Source organism: Arachis hypogaea, chromosome 10, assembly GCF_003086295.3.
Source record: "Arachis hypogaea cultivar Tifrunner chromosome 10, arahy.Tifrunner.gnm2.J5K5, whole genome shotgun sequence".
In the NCBI taxonomy this organism is placed as follows: domain Eukaryota; kingdom Viridiplantae; phylum Streptophyta; class Magnoliopsida; order Fabales; family Fabaceae; genus Arachis; species Arachis hypogaea.
In genome coordinates, this window is record NC_092045.1 from 82,244,815 (window position 1) to 82,266,696 (window position 21,882).

The 21,882-nt window shown below is 39.7% G+C and overlaps 1 non-coding gene across 1 annotated transcript; it reads right to left on the minus strand.

The window, feature by feature from the left end:
• Positions 1-6,347: 6,347 nt before the first annotated feature.
• On the minus strand, positions 6,348-6,455 carry LOC112719010 (small nucleolar RNA R71). The gene has a single exon (XR_003161334.1). It is a non-coding gene; the product is annotated as a small nucleolar RNA R71 (small nucleolar RNA).
• Positions 6,456-21,882: the final 15,427 nt, after the last annotated feature.

Below are 21,882 nucleotides of genomic sequence, written 5' to 3' on the forward strand. Positions count from 1 at the left end.
TCAACGCACCCTGTCACGGCACGACTATCCATCTGTCGGTTCTCAATCAGGCCGGAATAGAATCCAGTGATTCTTTTGCGTCTGTCACTAACGCCCCGCCCTCAGGAGTTTAAAGCTCGTCACAGTCATTCAATCATTGAATCCTACTCAGAATACCACAGACAAGGTTTAGACCTTCCGGATTCTCTTGAATGCCGCCATCAGTTCTAGCTTATACCACGAAGATTCCGGTTAAAGAATCCAAGAGATATCCACCCAATCTAAGGTAGAACGGAGGTGGTTATCAGGCACACGTTCATAGGTGAGAATGATGATGAGTGTCACGGATCATCACATTCATCAAGTTGAAGAACAAGTGATATCTTAGAATAAGAACAAGCGGAATTGAATAGAAGAACAATAGTAATTGCATTAATACTCGAGGTACAGCAGAGCTCCACACCTTAATCTATGGTGTGTAGAAACTCCACCGTTGAAAATGCATAAGAACAAGGTCTAGGCATGGCCGTGAGGCCAGCCTCCCAAAGTGATCAAAAGATCTAAAGATCAAAAGATTCCAAAGATCAGAAGATGAAAATACAATAGTAAAAGGTCCTATATATAGAGAAATAGTAGCCTAGGGTGTACAGAGATGAGTAAATGACATAAAAATCCACTTCCGGGCCCACTTGGTGTGTGCTTGGGCTGAGCATTGAAGCATTTTCGTGTAGAGACTTCTCTTGGAGTTAAACGCCAGCTTTGGTGCCAGTTTGGGCGTTTAACTCCCATCCTTGTGCCAGTTCCGGCGTTTAACGCTGGAAATTCTGAGGGTGACTTTGAACGCCAGTTTGGGCCATCGAATCTTGGGCAAAGTATGGACTATCATATATTGCTGGAAAGCCCAGGATGTCTACTTTCCAACGCCATTGAGAGCGTGCCAATTGGGTTTCTGTAGCTCCAGAAAATCCACTTCGAGTGTAGGGAGGTCAGAATCCAACAGCATCTGCAGTCCTTTTTAGTCTCTGAATCAGATTTTTGCTCAGGTCCCTCAATTTCAGCCAGAAAATACCTGAAATCACAGAAAAACACATAAAATCATAGTAAAGCCCAGAAAAGTGAATTTTAACTAAAAACTAATAAAAATATACTAAAAACTAACTCAAACATACTAAAAATAATGCCAAAAAGCGTACAAATTATCCGCTCATCAGGAGGCCACAACCAAACTCTAAGTTTGGTGTTAAGACCCCACATCCAAACTCTAAGTTTGGTGTTGGGACTATACAACATTGACCTGATCACCTTGTGGCTCCATGAGGGCCCACTGTCAAGCTAATGACATTAAAAGAGTGCTTGTTGGGAGGTAACCCAATTTTTATTTATCTAATTTTATTTTTATTTTATTGTTATTTTGTGTTTTATTAGGTACATGATCATGTGGAGTCACGAAAAAAAATATATAAAAATTAAAAACAGAATAAAAAATAGCAGAAGAAAAATCACACCCTAGAGGAAGGACAGACTGGCGTTCAACGCCAGTAAGCAGCATCTGGCTGGCGTTCAACGCCAGAACAGAGCATGAATCTGGCGCTGAATGCCAGAAACAAGCAATATTCTGGCGTTTGAACGCCAGGAATGTGCCTTGAGAAAAGCTGGTGCTGAACGCCAGTAACAAGCATGGAACTGGCGTTCAACGCCAGAAACATGCTATACATGGGCGTTGAACGCCCAGAACATGCTTCACATGGGCGTTGAACGCCCAGAACGTGCATAACCTTGGCGTTTAAATGCCAGAATGGTATGCAAAGGCATTTTGCATGCCTATTTGGTGCAGGGATGTAATTCCTTGACACCTCAGGATCTGTGGACCCCACAGGATCACCTCAGGATCTGTGGACCCCACATGATCATCTCAGGATCTATGGACCCCACAGGATCCCCACCTAACATATTCCCACCTTACCTCCTAATCCTATATCACTCTTCCCCATGTCACACTTCCCAACAACTTCAATCTCTCTTCCCAATTACCCCCTTCACCACTCACATCCATCCACGCTTCCCCAAAAACCCCACCTACCTTCAAAATTCAAAAACACTTTCCCACCCAAACCCACCCTACATGGCCGAACCTACCCTCTCCCATTTTCCTATATAAACCCCTCCATTCCACTTCATTTTCACACAACACAACCCCCTCTTCCTTACCTTGGCCGAAACACCAGCTCTCTCTCTCCCCCATATTTTCTTCTTCTTCTTCTCTTCTTTCTTCTCTTGCTCGAGGGCGAGCAATATTTTAAGTTTGGTGTGGTAAAAGCATAAGCTTTTTGTTTTTCCATTACCATCAATGGCACCTTGATGAGCGGATAATTTGTATACTTTTTGGCATTGTTTTTAGTATGTTTTTGATATGATCTAGTTAGTTTTTAGTATATTTTTATTAGTTTTTAGTTAAAATTCACTTTTCTGGACTTTACTATGAGTTTGTGTGTTTTTCTGTGATTTCAGGTATTTTCTGGCTGAAATTGAGGGACCTGAGCAAAAATCTAATTCAGAGACCAAAAAGGACTGCAGATGCTGTTGGATTCTGACCTCCCTGCACTCGAAGTGGATTTTCTGGAGCTACAGAAGCCCAATTAGCGCGCTCTCAACGGCGTTGGAAAGTAGACATCCTGGGCTTTCCAGCAATATATGATAGTCCATACTTTGCCCAAGATTTGATGGCCCAAACCGGCGTTCAAAGTCACCTCAAGAAATCCCAGCGTTAAACGCTGGAACTGGCACCCAAATGGGAGTTAAACGCCCAAACTGGCACTAAAGCTGGCGTTTAACTCCAAGAAGAGTCTCTGCACGAAATTTGCTTCATTGCTCAGCCCAAGCACACACCAAGTGGGCCCGGAAGTGGATTTTATGTCATTTACTCATTTCTGTACACCTTAGGCTACTAGTTCTTATAAGTAGGACCTTTTACTATTGTATTTTCATCTTTGGACATCTAGTTCTTAGATCATGATAGAGACTGTGGTTGCTATCTTCATTTTTATGCTATCTTAGATCATTGGGAGGCTGGCCATTCGGCCATGCCTAGACCTTATGCTTATGTATTTTCAACGGTGGAGCTTCTACACACCATAGATTAAGGTGTGGAGCTCTGCTGTACCTCGAGTATTAATGCAATTACTATTGTTCTTCCATTCAATTCCGCTTGTTCTTGTTCCATGATATCACTTGTTCTTCAACTTGATGAAGGTGATGATTGACGCCCATCACCATTCTCACTCATGAACAAAGTGACTGACAACCACTCTTGTTCTACAAGCATTTGAGGCTTGGTGAATATCTCTTGGATTCCTGATTGTACGATGCATGGTTGATTGCCTGACAACCGAGCGCTCGCCTGACAAACGAGCCAACCATTCCGTGAGATCAGAGTCTTCGTGGTATAGGCAGGACCTGATGGCGGCATTCAAGAGAATCCGGAAGGTCTAAACCTTGTCTGTGGTATTCTGAGTAGGATTCAATGATTGAATGACTGTGACGTGCTTCAAACCTGTAACCTACTGGGCGTTAGTGACAGACGCAAAAGAGTGATTCTATTCCGGTAGGGGAGGGAACCAAACCGGTGATTAGCCGCACTGTGACAGAGTGTATGAGCATTAGTTTTCACTGCGAGGATGGGAGGTAGCTGCTGACAACAGTGAAACCCTACACGAGCTTGCCATGGAAAGGAGTAAGAAGAATTGGATGAAGGCAGTAGGAAAACAGAGAGACGGAAGGGAAGGCGTCTTCATACGCTTATCTGAAGTTCCTACCAATGAATTACATAAGTATCTCTATCTTTACCTTTGTGTTATTTTCGTTCATCACTATATCCATTTGAGTTTGCCTGACTAAGATTTACAAGATGATCATAGCTTGCTTCAATACTAACAATCTCCGTGGGATCGACCCTTACTCGCGTAAGGTTTATTACTTGGACGACCCAGTGCACTTGCTGGTTAGTTGTGCGAAGTTGTGTAATGCCATGGTATTGAGCCACCACGTGTTTGGAGCCATTACCGGGGATTATGAGAGTTGTGAAAAGTAATGTTCACAATTTCGCGCACCAAGTTTTTGGCGCCGTTGCCGGGGATTGTTCAAGTTTTGAGCAAGCTTTTGGTAACATCAGTGCCAAGATCCGGCAACAACATCAAGTTTTTGGTGTTATTGCCCGGGATTGTTTAGGCTGGACACCTGACGGTTCATCTTGTTGCTTAGATTAGGTATTTATTTTTTTCGAAATTCTTGAAGATGAATTCTAGAGTTTCATGGTGATTTCTTGAAATCTGGCTGGCTGAGAAGCCATGTCTAATTTCATTGGACCGAGGTTTCAACTCATCATCACAAGAGCTTGTTGATTTCTTATCAATCTTGCTTTTGGAGCAGTGATTTGCTAAGGCTTGGCTGGCCTCTGGCCATGTCTAGTGTTTTGGACCGAAGCTTTCTTTGAAAGCTTGGCTGGCTGTGAAGCCATGTCTAATTCCTGGACCGGAGTCTTAGACTAACATTGCACTGATTCCTGGAATTCTCATTAAGAATTTTGATATCTTTTTTTCACTTAATTTTCGAAAAACACAAAAAAATTTACAAAATCATAAAATCCAAAAATATTTCTTGTTTGAGTCTAGAGTCTCATCATAAGCTTGGTGTCAATTGCATGCATTCATATGTCTTATTGATCTCCAAGATGTTCTTGATGATTTGCTTGATCTGATCTTTGAATTCTATTGACTTGAGTGTTTTGTGTGTCTCATATGCATTTTCATTTTGTTAGTGTCAGTAGTATACAAACTGCTAAGTTTGGTGTCTTGCATGCATTGTTATTTGATTCTTGTTGCATTTTGATTTTTCCTTATTATTAAAAATCCAAAAATATTTTTAATTTGTGTCTTTTCAAGTCAATAATACAGAGAATTGAAGATTCAGAACATACAGCAGAGGAATTGCACAGAAAAAGCTGGGCGTTCAAAACGCCCAGTGAAGAAGGACAGACTGGCGTTTAAACGCCAGCCAGGGTACCTGGTTGGGCGTTTAACGCCCAAAAGGGTAGCATTTTGGGCGTTAAACGCCAGAATGGATGCCATTCTGGGCGTTTAACGCCAGGATGGCTAAAGGGGGAAGATTTTGTTTTCAAATCAATTTTTTTTCTAAGTTTTCAAAATTTCTTCCAAATCAAATCTTTTTCAAATCAATTTTTCAATCAAATCTTTTTCAAAATTAACTTCTTTCCTTTTTCAAAGAAACTTACTATCAATTAATGATTTGATTCAACATTTCAAGTATGTTGCCTTTTCTGTTGAGAAAGGTTTAATGTTTGAATCATATCTTTTCTTGTTAAGTCAAGTTTTTAATTTTCAAATCAAATCTTTTTAAAATGTTTTTCAAATCATATCTTCTCAATCACATCTTTTTAAAACCAATCATATCTTCTTAACCACATCTTTTTCAAAATAGTTTTCAATCAAATGTTTCTGATTTCTAATTTCAAAATCTTTTTCAAAAATCATTTGATTTCTTTTCCCTTTTCATTTTGAAAATTAAGTAATGTTTTTCAAAAATATTTTTTTAAATTTTCCACTTAATTTTCGAAAATGACTTCCCTCCTTCTCACATCCTTCTATTTATGGACTAACATTATCCCTTAATGCAAAATTCGAACTCCATCTCCTTTGTTAAGTTCGAATTTTCCACTTCTGTCTTCTATTCTTCTTTTCCTCTGACACCTAAAGGAATCTCTATACTGTGACATAGAGGATTCCACATTTTCTTGTTCCCTTCTCTTTCTTATGAGCAGGAGCAAAGACAAAGGCATTCTTGTTGAGGCTGATCCTGAACCTGAAAGGACCTTGAAGAGAAAGCTAAGAGAAGCCAAAGCACAACTCTCTTTAGAGCACTTGAACGAACTCTTCAAGGAAGAAGAACAAATGGCAGCCGAAAACAACAACAATGCCAACAATGCAAGGAAGGTGCTTGGTGACTTTACTGCACCTACTCCCGACTTCTATGGGAGAAGCATCTCTATCCCTGCCATTGGAGCAAACAACTTTGAGCTTAAGCCTCAATTAGTTTCTCTAATGCAACAGAATTGCAAGTTCCATGGACTTCCACTGGAAGATCCTCATCAGTTTTTAGCTGAGTTCTTGCAAATCTGTGACACAGTCAAGACTAATGGGGTTGACCCTGAGGTCTACAGACTGATGCTATTCCCTTTTGCTGTAAGAGACAGAGCTAGAACATGGTTGGACTCTCAACCTAAAGAAAGCCTGGACTCTTGGGAAAAGCTAGTCAATGCCTTCTTGGCAAAGTTCTTTCCACCTCAAAAATTGAGTAAGCTTAGAGTGGAAGTCCAAACCTTCAGACAGAAGGAAGGAGAATCCCTCTATGAAGCTTGGGAAAGATACAAACAATTGATCAGAAAGTGTCCCACTGATATGCTTTCTGAATGGAGCATCATAGGTATTTTCTATGATGGTCTCTCTGAACTGTCCAAGATGTCCTTGGATAGCTCTTCTGGAGGATCTCTTCATCTGAAGAAGACGCCTACTGAAGCTCAAGAACTGATTGAAATGGTTGCAAATAACCAATTCATGTACACTTCTGAAAGAAATCCTGTGAACAATGGGACTAGTCAGAAGAAAGGAGTTCTTGAGATTGACACTCTGAATGCCATATTGGCTCAGAATAAAATATTGACTCAACAAGTCAATATGATTTCTCAAAGTCTGTCTGGGATGCAAAATGCACCAAGCAGTACTAAGGAAGCTTCATCTGAGGAAGAAGCTTATGATCCTGAGAACCCTTCAATAGAAGAGGTGAATTACATGGGAGAACCCTATGGAAACACCTACAATCCTTCATGGAGGAATCATCCAAATCTTTCATGGAAGGATCAACAGAGACCCCAACAAGGTTTCAATAACAATAATGATGGAAGAAACAGGTTTAGCAATAGCAAGCCTTTTCCATCATCTTCTCAGCAACAGACAGAGAGTTCTAAGCAGAATAATTCTGACTTGGCAACCATGGTCTCTGATCTAATCAAAACCACTCAAAGTTTCATGACTGAAACTAGATCTTCCATTAGGAGTTTGGAAGGACAAGTGGGTCAGCTGAGCAAGAAAATTACTGAACTTCCTCCAAGCACTCTCCCAAGCAATACTGAAGAAAATCCAAAAGGAGAGTGCAAGGCCATCAACATGGCCGAATTCTGGGAGGAAGAAGAGGCAGTGAACGCCACTGAGGAAGACCTCAATGGACGCCCACTGACCTCCAATGAGTTCCCCAATGAGGAACCTTGGGAATCTGAGGCTCAAGATGAGACCATAGAGATTCCATTGGACTTACTTCTGCCATTCATGAGCTCTGATGAGTATTCTTCTTCTGAAGAGGATGAGTATGTCACTGAAGAGCAAGTTGCTAAATACCTTGGAGCAATCATGAAGCTAAATGACAAGTTATTTGGAAATGAGACTTGGGAGGATGAACCCTCTTTGCTCACCAAAGAACTGGATAACTTGTCTAGGCAGCAATTGCCTCAAAAGAGGCAGGACCCTGGGAAGTTTTCTATACCTTGTACCATAGGCACCATGACCTTCAAGAAGGCCTTGTGTGACTTAGGATCAAGCGTAAACCTCATGCCCCTCTCTGTAATGGAGAAATTAGGGATCTATGAGGTACAAGCTGCAAAAATCTCACTAGAGATGGCAGACAACTCAAGAAAACAAGCTTATGGACTTGTAGAGGATGTTTTGGTGAAGATTGAAGACCATTACATCCCTACTGATTTCATAGTCCTAGAGACTGGGAAATGCATGGATGAATCCATCATCCTTGGCAGACCCTTCCTAGCCACAGCAAAGGCTGTGATTGATGTTGATAGAGGAGAGTTGATCATTCAAGTGAATGAAGAATCCTTGGTGTTTAAGGCCCAAGGATATACCTCTGTCATCATGGAGAGGAAGCATGAAGGGCTTCTCTCAAAACAGAGCCAAACAGAGCCCCCACAACCAAACTCTAAGTTTGGTGTTGGGAGGCCACAACCAAACTCTAAGTTTGGTGTTGAACCCCCACATTCAAACTCTAGGTTTGGTGTTGGGAGGTTCCAACACGGTTCTGAGCATTTCTGAGGCTCCATGAGAGTCCTCTGTCAAGCTAATGACAATAAAGAAGCGCTTGTTGGGAGGCAACCCAATGTTTTATAATTAATTATTTTCTTTTGTTATTTTATCTTTTTTTTGTAGGTTGATGATCATAAGAAGTCACAAAAATAATGAGAAAAGCAAAAACAAAATGAAAAACAGGAAGAAAAATAGCACACCCTGGAGGAAGATGCTGCTGGCGTTTAAACGCCAGTCAGCCTAGCAGTTGGGCGTTTAACGCCCAGTCTGGCACCCTTCTGGGCGTTTAACGCCAGAAAGGGGCACCAGACTGGCGTTAAACGCCAGTAAAGGGCAAGAACCTGGCGTTAAACGCCAGGAATGGGCACCAGCCCGGCGTTTAACGCCAGAAATGGCTCAAAACGTGGATTTTGATGCCATTTGGTGCAAGGATGCCTTTTCCTTGACACCACAGGATCTGTGGACCCCACAGGACCCTACCATCACTCTCTCTCTTCTTCCCCCATTCACCAATCACCTCAACACCTCTTTCCCAAAAAACCCCCACCAACCTCACCCTTCAAATTCAAACCACTTTCCCTCCCAAACCCACCCATCATGGCCGAACCCTTTACCCCCTCTCTCCTATATATACCCTTCTTCAACCCTTCATTTTCACACAACCTAAACACCCCTTCTCCCCCTCTTTGGCCGAACACACCACCATCTCCCTATTCCTCATTTCTTCTTCTTCTTCTACTCTCTTCTTTCTTCTTTTGCTCGAGGACGAGCAAACATTTTAAGTTTGGTGTGGTAAAAGCGTTGCTTTTTCGTTTTTCCATAACCATTATGGCATCCAAGGCCGGAGAAACCTCTAGAAAGAGGAAAGGGAAGGCAAAGGCTTCCACCTCCGAGTTATGGGAGATGGATAGATTCCTCTCAAAGGTGCATCAAGTCCACTTCTATGAAGTTGTGACCTTGAAGAAGGTGATCCCCGAGGTCCCTTTTTCACTCAAAAAGGGTGAATATCCGGAGATCCGACATGAGATCCGAAGAAGAGGTTGGGAAGTTATTACCAACCCCATTCAACAAGTCGGAATCTTGATGGTTCAAGAGTTCTATGCCAATGCATGGATCACCAAGAACCATGACCAAAGTGTGAACCTGAATCCAAAGAATTATCTTACTAGGGTTCGGGGGAAATACTTGGATTTTAGTCCGGAGAGTGTGAGGGTGGCGTTCAACTTGCCTATGATGCAAGGAGATGAGCATCCTTACACTAGAAGGGTCAACTTTGATCAAAGGTTGGACCAAGTCCTCACAGTTATATGTGAAGAGGGCGCACAATGGAAGCAAGATTCAAGAGGAAAGCCGGTCCAATTGAGAAGGCATGACCTCAAGCCCGTGGCTAGAGGGTGGTTAGAGTTCATACAACGCTCAATCATCCCCACTAGCAACCGGTCCGAAGTTACCATAGACCGGGCCATCATGATCCATAGCATCATGATTGGAGAAGAAATAGAAGTTCATGAGGTTATAGCCCAAGAACTCTATAAAGTGGCGGACAAGACCTCCACCTTGGCAAGGTTAGCCTTTTCTCATCTCATTTGTCACCTCTGTTACTCAGTTGGAGTTGACATAGAGGGAGACATCCCCATTGATGAGGACAAGCCCATCACCAAGAAAAGGATGGAGTACACAAGAGATCCCACTCATCATGAGATCCCTGAGATTCCTCAAGGGATGAATTTTCCTCCACAAAACTATTGGGAGCAACTAAACACCTCCCTAGGAGAGTTGAGTTCCAACATGGGACAATTAAGGGTGGAGCATCAAGAACACTCCATCATCCTTCATGAGATTAGAGAGGATCAAAGAATCATGAGGGAGGAGCAACAAAGACAAGGAAGACACATTGAGGAGCTCAAGCACTCCATAGGATCTTCAAGAGCAAGAAAGAGCCGCCATCACTAAGGTGGACCCGTTCTTTGATTTCCTTGTTCTTTATTCTTCTGTTTTTCGAATTTTATGCTTATGTTTATCCATGTTTGTGTCTTGTGATCATTAGTGTCTTAGTGTCTATGCCTTAAAGTTATGAATGTCCTATGAATCCATCACCTTTCTTGAATAAAAATGTGCTTAATTGAGAAAGGAAGAATTGCATGAATTTTGAATTTTATAATAGTTTAATTATTTTGATGTGGTGGTAATATTTTTGTTCTCTGAATGTATGCTTAAACAGTGCATATGTATCTTGAATTTGTGGTTCATGAATGTTGGCTCTTGAAAGAATGATGAAAAAAGAGACATGTTACTGAGGATCTGAAAAATCATTAAAAATGATTCTTGAAGCAAGAAAAAGCTATTCAAAAAAAAAATCGAAAAAAAAGAAAAAGAAAAAGAAAAACGAAAAAAATAGAGAATAAAGAGTTGTGATCCAAGGCAAATAAGAGTGTGCTTAAGAACCCTGGACACCTCTAATTGGGGACTTTAGCAAAGCTGAGTCACAATCTGAAAAGGTTCACCCAATTATGTGTCTGTGGCATGTATGTATCCGGTGGTAATACTGGAAGACAGAGTGCTTTGGGCCACAGCCAAGACTCAATAAATAGCTATGTTCAAGAATCATCATACTTCACTAAGAGAATCATTAGCACTATCTGGACTCTGAGTTCCTAAAGAAGCCAATCATTCTGAATTTCAAAGGATAGAGTGAGATGCCAAAACTATTCAGAAGCAAAAAGTTAAAAGCCCCGCTCATCTAATTAATACTGATCTTCATAGATGTTTTTGGAATTCATTGCATATTCTCTTCTTTTTATCTTATTTGATTTTCAGTTGCTTGGGGACAAGCAACAATTTAAGTTTGGTGTTGTGATGAGCGGATAATTTGTATACTTTTTGGCATTGTTTTTAGTATGTTTTTGATATGATCTAGTTAGTTTTTAGTATATTTTTATTAGTTTTTAGTTAAAATTCACTTTTCTGGACTTTACTATGAGTTTGTGTGTTTTTCTGTGATTTCAGGTATTTTCTGGCTGAAATTGAGGGACCTGAGCAAAAATCTGATTCAGAGACCAAAAAGGACTACAGATGCTGTTGGATTCTGACCTCCCTGCACTCGAAGTGGATTTTCTGGAGCTACAGAAGCCCAATTGGCGCGCTCTCAACGGCGTTGGAAAGTAGACATCCTGGGCTTTCCAGCAATATATGATAGTCCATACTTTGCTCAAGATTTGATGGCCCAAACCGGCGTTCAAAGTCACCTCAAGAAATCCCAGCGTTAAACGCTGGAACTGGCACCCAAATGGGAGTTAAACGCCCAAACTGGCACTAAAGCTGGCGTTTAACTCCAAGAAGAGTCTCTGCACGAAATTTGCTTCATTGCTCAGCCCAAGCACACACCAAGTGGGCCCGGAAGTGGATTTTTATGTCATTTACTCATTTCTGTACACCTTAGGCTACTAGTTCTTATAAGTAGGACCTTTTACTATTGTATTTTCATCTTTGGACATCTAGTTCTTAGATCATGATAGAGACTTTGGTAGCTATCTTCATTTTTATGCTATCTTAGATCATTGGGAGGCTGGCCATTCGGCCATGCCTAGACCTTATGCTTATGTATTTTCAACGGTGGAGCTTCTACACACCATAGATTAAGGTGTGGAGCTCTGCTGTACCTCGAGTATTAATGCAATTACTATTGTTCTTCCATTCAATTCCGCTTGTTCTTGTTCCATGATATCACTTGTTCTTCAACTTGATGAAGGTGATGATTGACGCCCATCACCATTCTCACTCATGAACAAAGTGACTGACAACCACTCTTGTTCTACAAGCATTTGAGGCTTGGTGAATATCTCTTGGATTCCTGATTGTACGATGCATGGTTGATCGCCTGACAACCGAGCGCTCGCCTGACAAACGAGCCAACCATTCCGTGAGATCAGAGTCTTCGTGGTATAGGCAGGACCTGATGGCGGCATTCAAGAGAATCCGGAAGGTCTAAACCTTGTCTGTGGTATTCTGAGTAGGATTCAATGATTGAATGACTGTGACGTGCTTCAAACCTGTAACCTACTGGGCGTTAGTGACAGACGCAAAAGAGTGATTCTATTCCGGTAGGGGAGGGAACCAAACCGGTGATTAGCCGCACTGTGACAGAGTGTATGAGCATTAGTTTTCACTGCGAGGATGGGAGGTAGCTGCTGACAACAGTGAAACCCTACACGAGCTTGCCATGGAAAGGAGTAAGAAGAATTGGATGAAGGCAGTAGGAAAACAGAGAGACGGAAGGGAAGGCGTCTTCATACGCTTATCTGAAGTTCCTACCAATGAATTACATTAGTATCTCTATCTTTACCTTTGTGTTATTTTCGTTCATCATTATATCCATTTGAGTTTGCCTGACTAAGATTTACAAGATGATCATAGCTTGCTTCAATACTAACAATCTCCGTGGGATCGACCCTTACTCGCGTAAGGTTTATTACTTGGACGACCCAGTGCACTTGCTGGTTAGTTGTGCGAAGTTGTGTAATGCCATGGTATTGAGCCACCACGTGTTTGGAGCCATTACCGGGGATTATGAGAGTTGTGAAAAGTAATGTTCACAATTTCGCGCACCACACCTAAAGCCGGAGAATCCTCTAGAAAAGGAAAAGGGAAGACAAAAGCTTCCACCTCCGAGTCATGGGAGATGGAAAGATTCATCTCCAAAAGCCATCAAGACCACTTCTATGATGTTGTGGCAAAGAAGAAGGTGATCCCTGAGGTCCCTTTCAAGCTCAAGAAAAATGAGTATCCGGAGATCTGACATGAGATCCGAAGAAGAGGTTGGGAAGTCCTAACCAACCCCATGCAACAAGTCGGAATCTTAATGGTTCAAGAGTTCTATGCCAATGCATGGATCACTAGGAACCATGATCAAAGTATGAACCCGAGTCCAAAGAATTATCTCACAATGGTTCGGGGGAAATACTTAGATTTTAGTCCGGAAAATGTGAGGTTGGCGTTCCACTTGCCCATGATGCAAGGAGATGAACGCCCCTACACTAGAAGGGTCAACTTTAATCAAAGGTTGGACCAAGTCCTTATGGACATATGTGTGGAAGGAGCTCAATGAAAAAGAGACTCGAAAGGCAAGCCAGTTCAACTAAGAAGACTAGACCTCAAGCCTGTGGCTAGAGGATGGTTGGAGTTCATTCAACGCTCCATCATTCCCACTAGCAACCGATCTGAAGTTACTGTGGATCGGGCCATCATGATTCATAGCATCATGATTGGAGAGGAAGTAGAAGTTCATGAAGTCATCTCCAATGAATTCTACAAAATAGCCGAAAAGCCCTCCACCATGGCAAGGCTAGCTTTTCCTCACTTTATTTGCCATCTATGTTACTCAGCTGGAGTTATCATAGAAGGAGACATCCCCATTGAAGAGGATAAGCCCATCACCAAGAAGAGGATGGAGCAAGCAAGAGAGACCCTCCACGGTTCTCAAGAGATGCATGAGGAAGCTCATCATCAAGAAATCCCTGAGATGCCTCAATGGATGTACTTTCCTCCCAACAACTATTGGGAACAACTCAACAAGAGAAGATCAAAGAGCAATGAGGGAGGAACAACAAAGGCAAGGAAGGGACATAGAAGAGCTTAAGGACATTGTTGGTCCTTCAAGAAGAAGACGCCACTAAGGTGGATTCATTCCTTGTTCTTATTTCTTTCTGCTTTTCGGTTTTTATGTTGTGTTCATTTATGTTTTGTGTCTCTACTTTATGATCATTAGTGTTTAGTAACTATGTCTTAAGGTTATGAATAATTCCATGAATCCTTCACCTCTCTTAAATAAAAAAATGTTTTAATTCAAAAGAACAAGAAGTACATGAATTTCAAATTTATCTTTGAATTTAGTTTAATTATATTAATGTGGTGACAATACTTTTTGCTTTCTGAATGAATGCTTGAACAGTGCATATTTTTGATCTTGTTGTTTATGAATGTTAAAATTGTTGGCTCTTGAAAGAATGATAAACAAAGAGAAATGTTATTGATGATCTGAAAAATCATAAAATTGATTCTTGAAGCAAGAAAAAGCAGTGAAAAAGCAAAGGCTTGCGAAAAAAAAAGTGGCAAAAAAAATAGAAAGAAAAAAAAAGCAAGCAGAAAAAGCCAATAGCCCTTAAAACCAAAAGGCAAGGGTAAAAAGGATCCAAGGCTTTGAGCATCAATGGATAGGAGGGCCCAAGGAAATTAAATCCAGGCCTAAGCGGCTAATTCAAGCTGTCCCTAACCATGTGCTTGTGGCATGCAGGTCCAAGTGAAAAGCTTGAGACTGAGTGGTTAAAGTCGTGATCCAAAGCAAAAGAGTGTGCTTAAGAGCTCTGGACACCACTAACTGGGGACTCTAGCAAAGCTGAGTCACAATCTGAAAAGGTTCACCCAGTTATGTGTCTGTGGCATTTATGTATCCGATGGTAATACTGGAAAACAAAATGCTTAGTGCCACGGCCAAGACTCATAAGTAGCTGTGTTCAAGAATCAAACATACTTAACTAGGAAAGTCAATAACACTATCTAAAATTCTAAGTTCCTAGAGAAGCCAATCATTCTAAACTTCAAAGGAAAAAGTGAGATGCCAAAACTGTTCAGAAGCAAAAAGCTACAAGTCCCGCTCATCTAATTATAATTAATATTCATTGATATTCTGGAATTTATAGTATATTCTCTTCTCTTTATCCTATTTGATTTTTAGTTGCTTGGGGACAAGCAACAATTTAAGTTTGGTGTTGTGATGAGCGGATAATTTATACGCTTTTTGGCACTGTTTTTAGGTAGTTTCTAGTAAGTTCAAGCTACTTTTAGGGATGTTTTCATTAGTTTTTATGCTAAATTCACATTTCTGGACTTTACTATGAGTTTGTGTGTTTTTCTGTGATTTCAGGTAATTTCTGGCTGAAATTGAGGGACCTGAGCAAAACTCTAAGAAGGAGACTAACAAAGGACTGCCGATGCTGTTGGAATCTGACCTCCCTGCACTCGAAATAAATTTTCTGGAGCTACAGAACTCCAAATGGCGCGATCTTAACAGCGTTGAAAAGTAGACATCTATAGCTTTCCAGCAATATATAATAGTCCATACTTTATTCGGAAATCGACGACGTAAAGTGGCGCTCAACGCCAAGTATATGCTGCTGTCTGGAGTCAAACGCCAGAAACACGTCACGACCCGGAGTTGAATGCCCAAAGCATGCTATAACTCGGCGTTCAACTCCAATAAAAGCCTCAGCTCATGAATAGATCAAGCTTAGTGGTGGACGGAATTGTGATCCTTAAAGTTGTACTCCCTCTTGTTATTTGCTTGAGATTTATTTAATGGCTCTTTCAAAAATACACCAAAGAGATCATGGTATGATGAATTGGGATCTTTAATGATCCCTGGTAATGGCACATGTGATCACAACTCCATTCAACTAACCAGCAAGTATACTGGGTCGTCCAAGTAATAAACCTTACGTGAGTAAGGGTCGATCCCACAGAGATTGTTGGTATGAAGCAAGCTATGGTCACCTTGTAAATCTCAGTTAAGTGGATTCATAGGGTCAAATGTAATTGGATTAAATAATAAACAGAAAATAAGATAGTAAATAGTTACTCATATAATTCAATGGCGGGAATTTCAGATAGGCATGTGAAGATGCTGTGCTCCTCTCGAATCTCTACTCCCTTCTTACATTCATCCAATCCTTCTTACTTCTTTCCATGGCAAGCTGTATGTAGGGCATCACCGTTGTCAATGGCTACATCCCATCCTCTCAGTGAAAATGGTCCTATGCTCTGTCACAGCACGGCTAATCATCTGTCGGTTCTTAATCAGGTTGGAATAGAATCCCTTGATTCTTTTGCATTTGTCACTAACGCCCATCCTTCAGGAGTTTGAAGCTCGTCACAGTCATTCAATCCCAGAATCCTACTCGGAATACCATAGACAAGGTTTAGACTTTCCGGATGCTCATGAATGCCGCCATCAATCTAGCTTATACCACGAAAATTCTGTTGGGGAATCTAAGAGATATGCGCCCGGCCTAGAGTAGAATGGAAGTGGTTGTCAGTCATGCACGTTCATAGGTGAGAATGATGATGAGTGTCACGGATCATCACATTCATCAAAGTGTTGTGCAACGTATATCTTGGAATAAGAATAAAAGAGAATTGAATAGAAAGTAATAGTAATAGTATTGAAACTTGAGGTACAGCAGAGCTCCACACCCTTAATCTATGGTGTGCAGAAACTCCACCGTTAAAAATACATAAGTGAAAGGTTCAGGCATGGCCAAATGGCCAGCCCCCATGAAGGTGATCAAAAGACCGAATGGTCAAAAGATGACTAATACACTAGTAAAAAGTCTTATTTATACTAAACTAGCTACTAGGGTTTACATGAGTAAGTAATTGATGTATAAATCCACTTCCGGGGCCCACTTGGTGTATGTTTGGGCTGAGCTTGATCTATCCACGAGCTGAGGCTTTTCTTGGAGTTGAACGCCAAGTTATAACGTGTTTTGGGCGTTCAACTCCGGATCATGACGTGTTTCTGGCGTTTAACTCCAGACAGCAGCATGTACTTGGCGTTCAACGCCAAGTTACATCATCAATTTCCGAATAAAGTATGAACTATTATATATTGCTGGAAAGCTCTGGATGTCTACTTTCCATCGCCGTTGAGAGCGTGCCATTTGAAGTTCTGTAGCTCCAGAAAATCCATTTCGAGTGTAGGGAGGTCAGATTCCAACAGCATCAGCAGTCCTTTGTCAGCCTCCTATCAGAGTTTTGCTCAAGTCCCTCAATTTCAGCCAGAAATTACTTGAAATCACAGAAAAACACACAAACTCATAGTAAAGTCCAGAAATGTGAATTTAACATAAAAACTAATGAAAACATCCCTGAAAGTAGCTTGAACTTACTAAAAACTACCTAAAAACAATGCCAAAAAGCGTATAAATTATCCGCTCATCACTTAGCCCAAACATACACCAAGTGGGCCCCGGAAGTGGATTTATGCATCAATTACTTACTCATGTAAACCCTAGTAGCTAGTTTAGTATAAATAGAACATTTTACTATTGTATTTAGTGTCTTTGACCATTCGATCTTTTGATCATTCGGTCTTTTGATCACCTTCATGGGGGCTGGGCATTCGGCCATGCCTGGACCTCTCACTTATGTATTTTCAATGGTGGAGTTTCTACACACCATAGATTAAGGGTGTGGAGCTCTACTGTACCTCAAGTTTCAATACAATTACTATTATTTTCTATTCAATTCTCTTTTATTCTTATTCCAAGATATACGTTGCACTTCAACTTGATGAATGTGATGATCCGTGACACTCATCATCATTCTCACCTATGAACGCGCGTGACTGATAACCACTTCCATTCTACCTTAGGCCGGGCGCATATCTCTTAGATTCCCTAACAGAATCTTCGTGGTATAAGCTAGATAGATGGCGGCATTCATGGGAATCCAGAAAGTCTAACCTTGTCTGTGGTATTCCGAGTAGGATTCTGGGAATCTGGAAAGTCTAACCTTGTCTGTGGTATTCCGAGTAGGATTCCGGTATTGAATGACTGTGACGAGCTTCAAACTTCTGAAGGCTGGGCGTTAGTGACAGACGCAAAAGAATCAAGGGATTCTATTCCAACCTGATTGAGAACCGACAGATGATTAGCCGTGTTGTGACAGAGCATAGGACCATTTTCACTGAGAGGATGGGATGTAGCCATTGACAACGGTGATGCCCTACATACAGCTTGCCATAGAAAGGAGTAAGAAGGATTGGATGAATGTAATAAGAAAGTAGAGATTCAAGAGGAGCACAGCATCTCCATACGCCTATCTGAAATTCCCACTATTGATTCACATAAGTATTTCTATCCTATTTTATTTTCTGTTTATTATTAATTTTCGAACTCATCATAAACCATTTAATCTGCCTAACTGAGATTTACAAGGTGACCATAGCTTGCTTCATACCAACAATCTCTGTGGGATCGACCCTTACTCACGTAAGGTATTACTTGGATGACCCAGTACACTTGCTGGTTAAGTTGAACGGAGTTGTGTCCACATATAGTCAATAGCCATGAAATAAATCTCATGCAAATACAAAGAGGATCACAATTTCGTCCACCAGATCACAATTTCGTGCACCAAATTTTTGGCGCCGTTGTTGGGGATTGTTCGAGTTTGGCCAACTGACGGTTCATCTTGTTGCTCAGATTAGGTAATTTTCTTCTTCTTTTAACCAATATTTTATTTTCAAAACGTTTTCAAAAATCTTTCAAAATTTTTCTTCTTTTTTGCTTTTCTAAAAATAATTTTCGAAAAATCCAAAAAAAATTTATAAAATCATAAAAACCAAAAAAAATTTGTGTTTCTTGTTTGAGTCTAGTGTCAATTTTTACGTTTGGTGTCAATTGCATGTTTTACTTTTTCAAAAAAATTTTCAAAAACTCATGCATGGTGTTCTTCATGATCTTCAAGTTGTTCTTGGTAAGTCTCCTTGTTTGATCTTCATATTTTCTTGTTTTGTATCTTTTGTTGTTTTTCATATGCATTTTTGAATTCATATTGTCTAAACATGAAAAATTTCTAAGTTTGGTGTCTTGCGTGTTTTTCTTTTCTTGAAAATTTTTCAAAAATAAGTCTTGATATTCATCTTGATCTTCAAAGTGTTCTTGGTATTCATCTTTTGACATTCATAGTGTTCTTGCATGCATCATTTGTTTTGATCCAAAATTTTTATGTGTTGAGTCATTTTGTGGTTTTTCTCTTTCCTAATTAAATTAAAAAAAATAAAAAAAATCTCTTTCCCTTATTTCTCTCAAAAATTTCAAAATTTTGGGTTGACTTAGTCAAAAATTTTTAAAATAACTTGTTTCTTGTTAGTCAAGTCAAGATTTCAATTTCAAAATTTATCTTTTCAAATCTTTTTCAAAATCAAACCTTTTCTTTTTCCTTTTATTATTTTCGAAAGTTCTTTAAAATTAATTTTCAAAAATCTTTTTCTTAATTTTATCTTTTATTTTTGAAATTAATACTAAAAATTAATGTTTTTATTCAAAAATTTCAAGTTTGTTACTTTCTTGTTAAGAAAGATTCAAACTTTAAATTTTAGAATCGTATCTTTTTGATTTCTTGTGAGTCAAGTCATTAATTCTGATTTTAAAAATCAAATCTTTTTCAAAATTAAAAATTTCAATCATATCTTTTCAAACATATCTTTTTCAAATCATATCTTTTTCAAAATCAATTTCAAAATCTTTTCTAACTCCTTATCTTTCCAAAATTGATTTTCAATCTTTTTTCAATTAACTAATTGACTTTTTGTTTGTTTTACTATTTCTTATCTTTTTCAAAACCACCTAACTACTTTTCTCTCTCTAATTTTCGAAAATCACCTTCCTCTTTTTCAAAATTCTTTTAATTAACTAATTATTTCAAATTTTAATTTTAATTTTATTTCCTCTCTTAATTTTTGAACTCTAACAAAATTTTAAAATAAAAACAAAAATATTTTCCTTTTCTTTTTAATTATTTTCGAAAACCCTCTCTCTCATCTTCTTCTATTTATTTATTTAATCACTAACACTCTTCTCTTCTTCTTATAATTCGAACCCTCTCTTCCTCTCTATGTTCGAATTCTTCTCTTCTCCTTCTCCTATTCTTATCTTCTTCTACTCACATAAAGGAATCTCGATACTGTGACATAGAGAATTCCTCTTCTTTTCTGTTCGCTTCTTTTTCACATGAGCAGGAGCAAGGATAAGAACATTCTTGTTGAAGCTGATCTGGAACCTGAAAGGACTCTGAAGAGGAAGCTAAGAGAAGCTAAAACACAACACTCTGAAGAGGACATTACTGAAATTTTCAAAAAAGAAGTAGAGATGGCCGAACCCAATAACAATGGTGGAGGTGCAAGGAAGATGCTTGGTGACTTTACTGCACCAAATTCCAACTTCCATGGAAGAAGCATCTCAATCCCTGCCATTGGAGCAAACAATTTTGAGCAAACAATTCTGTGATACTGTTAAGACCAATGGAGTTGATGCCGAGGTCTATAAGCTTATACTTTTCCCTTTTGCTGTAAGAGACAGAGCTAGAACATGGTTGGACTCTCAACCTAGAGATAGCATAAACTCTTGGGATAAGCTGGTCACGACTTTCTTAGCCAAGTTCTTTCCTCCTCAAAAGTTGAGAAAGCTTAGAGTGGATGTTCAAACCTTCAGGCAGAAAGAGGGTGAATCCCTCTATGAAGCTTGGGAGAGATACAAGCAACTAACCAAAAAGTATTCTTCTGACATGCTTTCAGAATGGATCATCCTGGATATATTCTATGATGGTCTGTCTAAATTTTCTAAGATGTCATTGGACCATTCTACAGGTGGATCTATTCACCTGAAGAAAACACCTGCAGAAGTGAAGAACGAAACTCTCACGCAATCTAGAATTTTCACAAATAAATTTCCATTGTAAGTATAGCTTCTAGACCGATAAGAATCCCTTTCTTACAAACGTTTGGTTGTCACAAGTAACAAACCCAATAAAAATAATTAATCGAAGTATTCAAACCTTGAGTCGTCTTCTCAAGAAATTGCAAGGAAGTATGATTTATTATTTGTTAAGAAAAATAGTATTTTTAGGTTTTGAAAAGGTTTTGAACAAGAGATCTAGATTGCAGGAATAACTAAAAAATCTTGGCAAGGTATGAAAATTGGAAGTTCTATCCTAGTTATCCTTATCAATGGTGATGAGAATTATATTTTTGCTACCACTAAGTCACCCTCTAACTATGAAGGTAAGTTAAGTGGATAAATCAATTTAACACCTAAAGTCCTAGTCAACTCCTAAGGAAAGACTAGAGTTGTAGGAATCTAAATTAATCAGCAAAGATAACAATTATCAATCACGATGAGTTTGACAAATCAAGAGTCACCAATTAATCAACCAAAGCCAAAAAGGTAAAAATCTAAATTATTTATATAATAAATAGAAGAAAGCAATCATGAGTCTGAATACCTCAAATTGAATTAATAAAGATATCAAATGTAAAATGGAAAAGTTCATAAGACAATTTGGCAACATAAGTCATAAATAAAAGCATTAAAGTATCTCAAAGTAGAAGAGAAACATAGAATATTGAACCTGGTATGAAGAAACAATCCTAATGACTAAAAGAAATCATAAAGCCTAAGATAAATCCTAATCCTAATAGAGAGGAGAGAACCTCTCTCTCTAAAAACTACATATAAGTTGTGAAAAGTGTGTATTATAAATGAATGATATCTTGAGTCTCTGCATGTTTCCTGACTTTAATCTGTGTTTCTGGGCCGAACTCTGGGTCAAAACGCGGCTCGAAACTATCTTCAGTGTATTTTGTCATTTCTGCAGATCGCGCAGGTCACGCGTACGCGTCACTCACGTGTACGCGTCATTCAGCGTTTTCCTTGCCACGCATGCGCGTCAGGCGCGCGCTCGTATCGTTTTGTGCGAACTCCAATCCACGCATGTGCGTCCAGCACACGTACGCATCGCTGTGATTTTGTCCAAATTGCGCGCACGCCTCAGCCATGCGTGCGCGTCGCTGTCCGCTGGTTGTCTCCTTTATTTCTTGTGCTCCTTCCCTTTTTGCAAGCTTCCTCTCCATTCTCTAAGCCATTCCTATCCTATGGAGCCTGAAACACTTAACACACAGATGATACCATCGAAT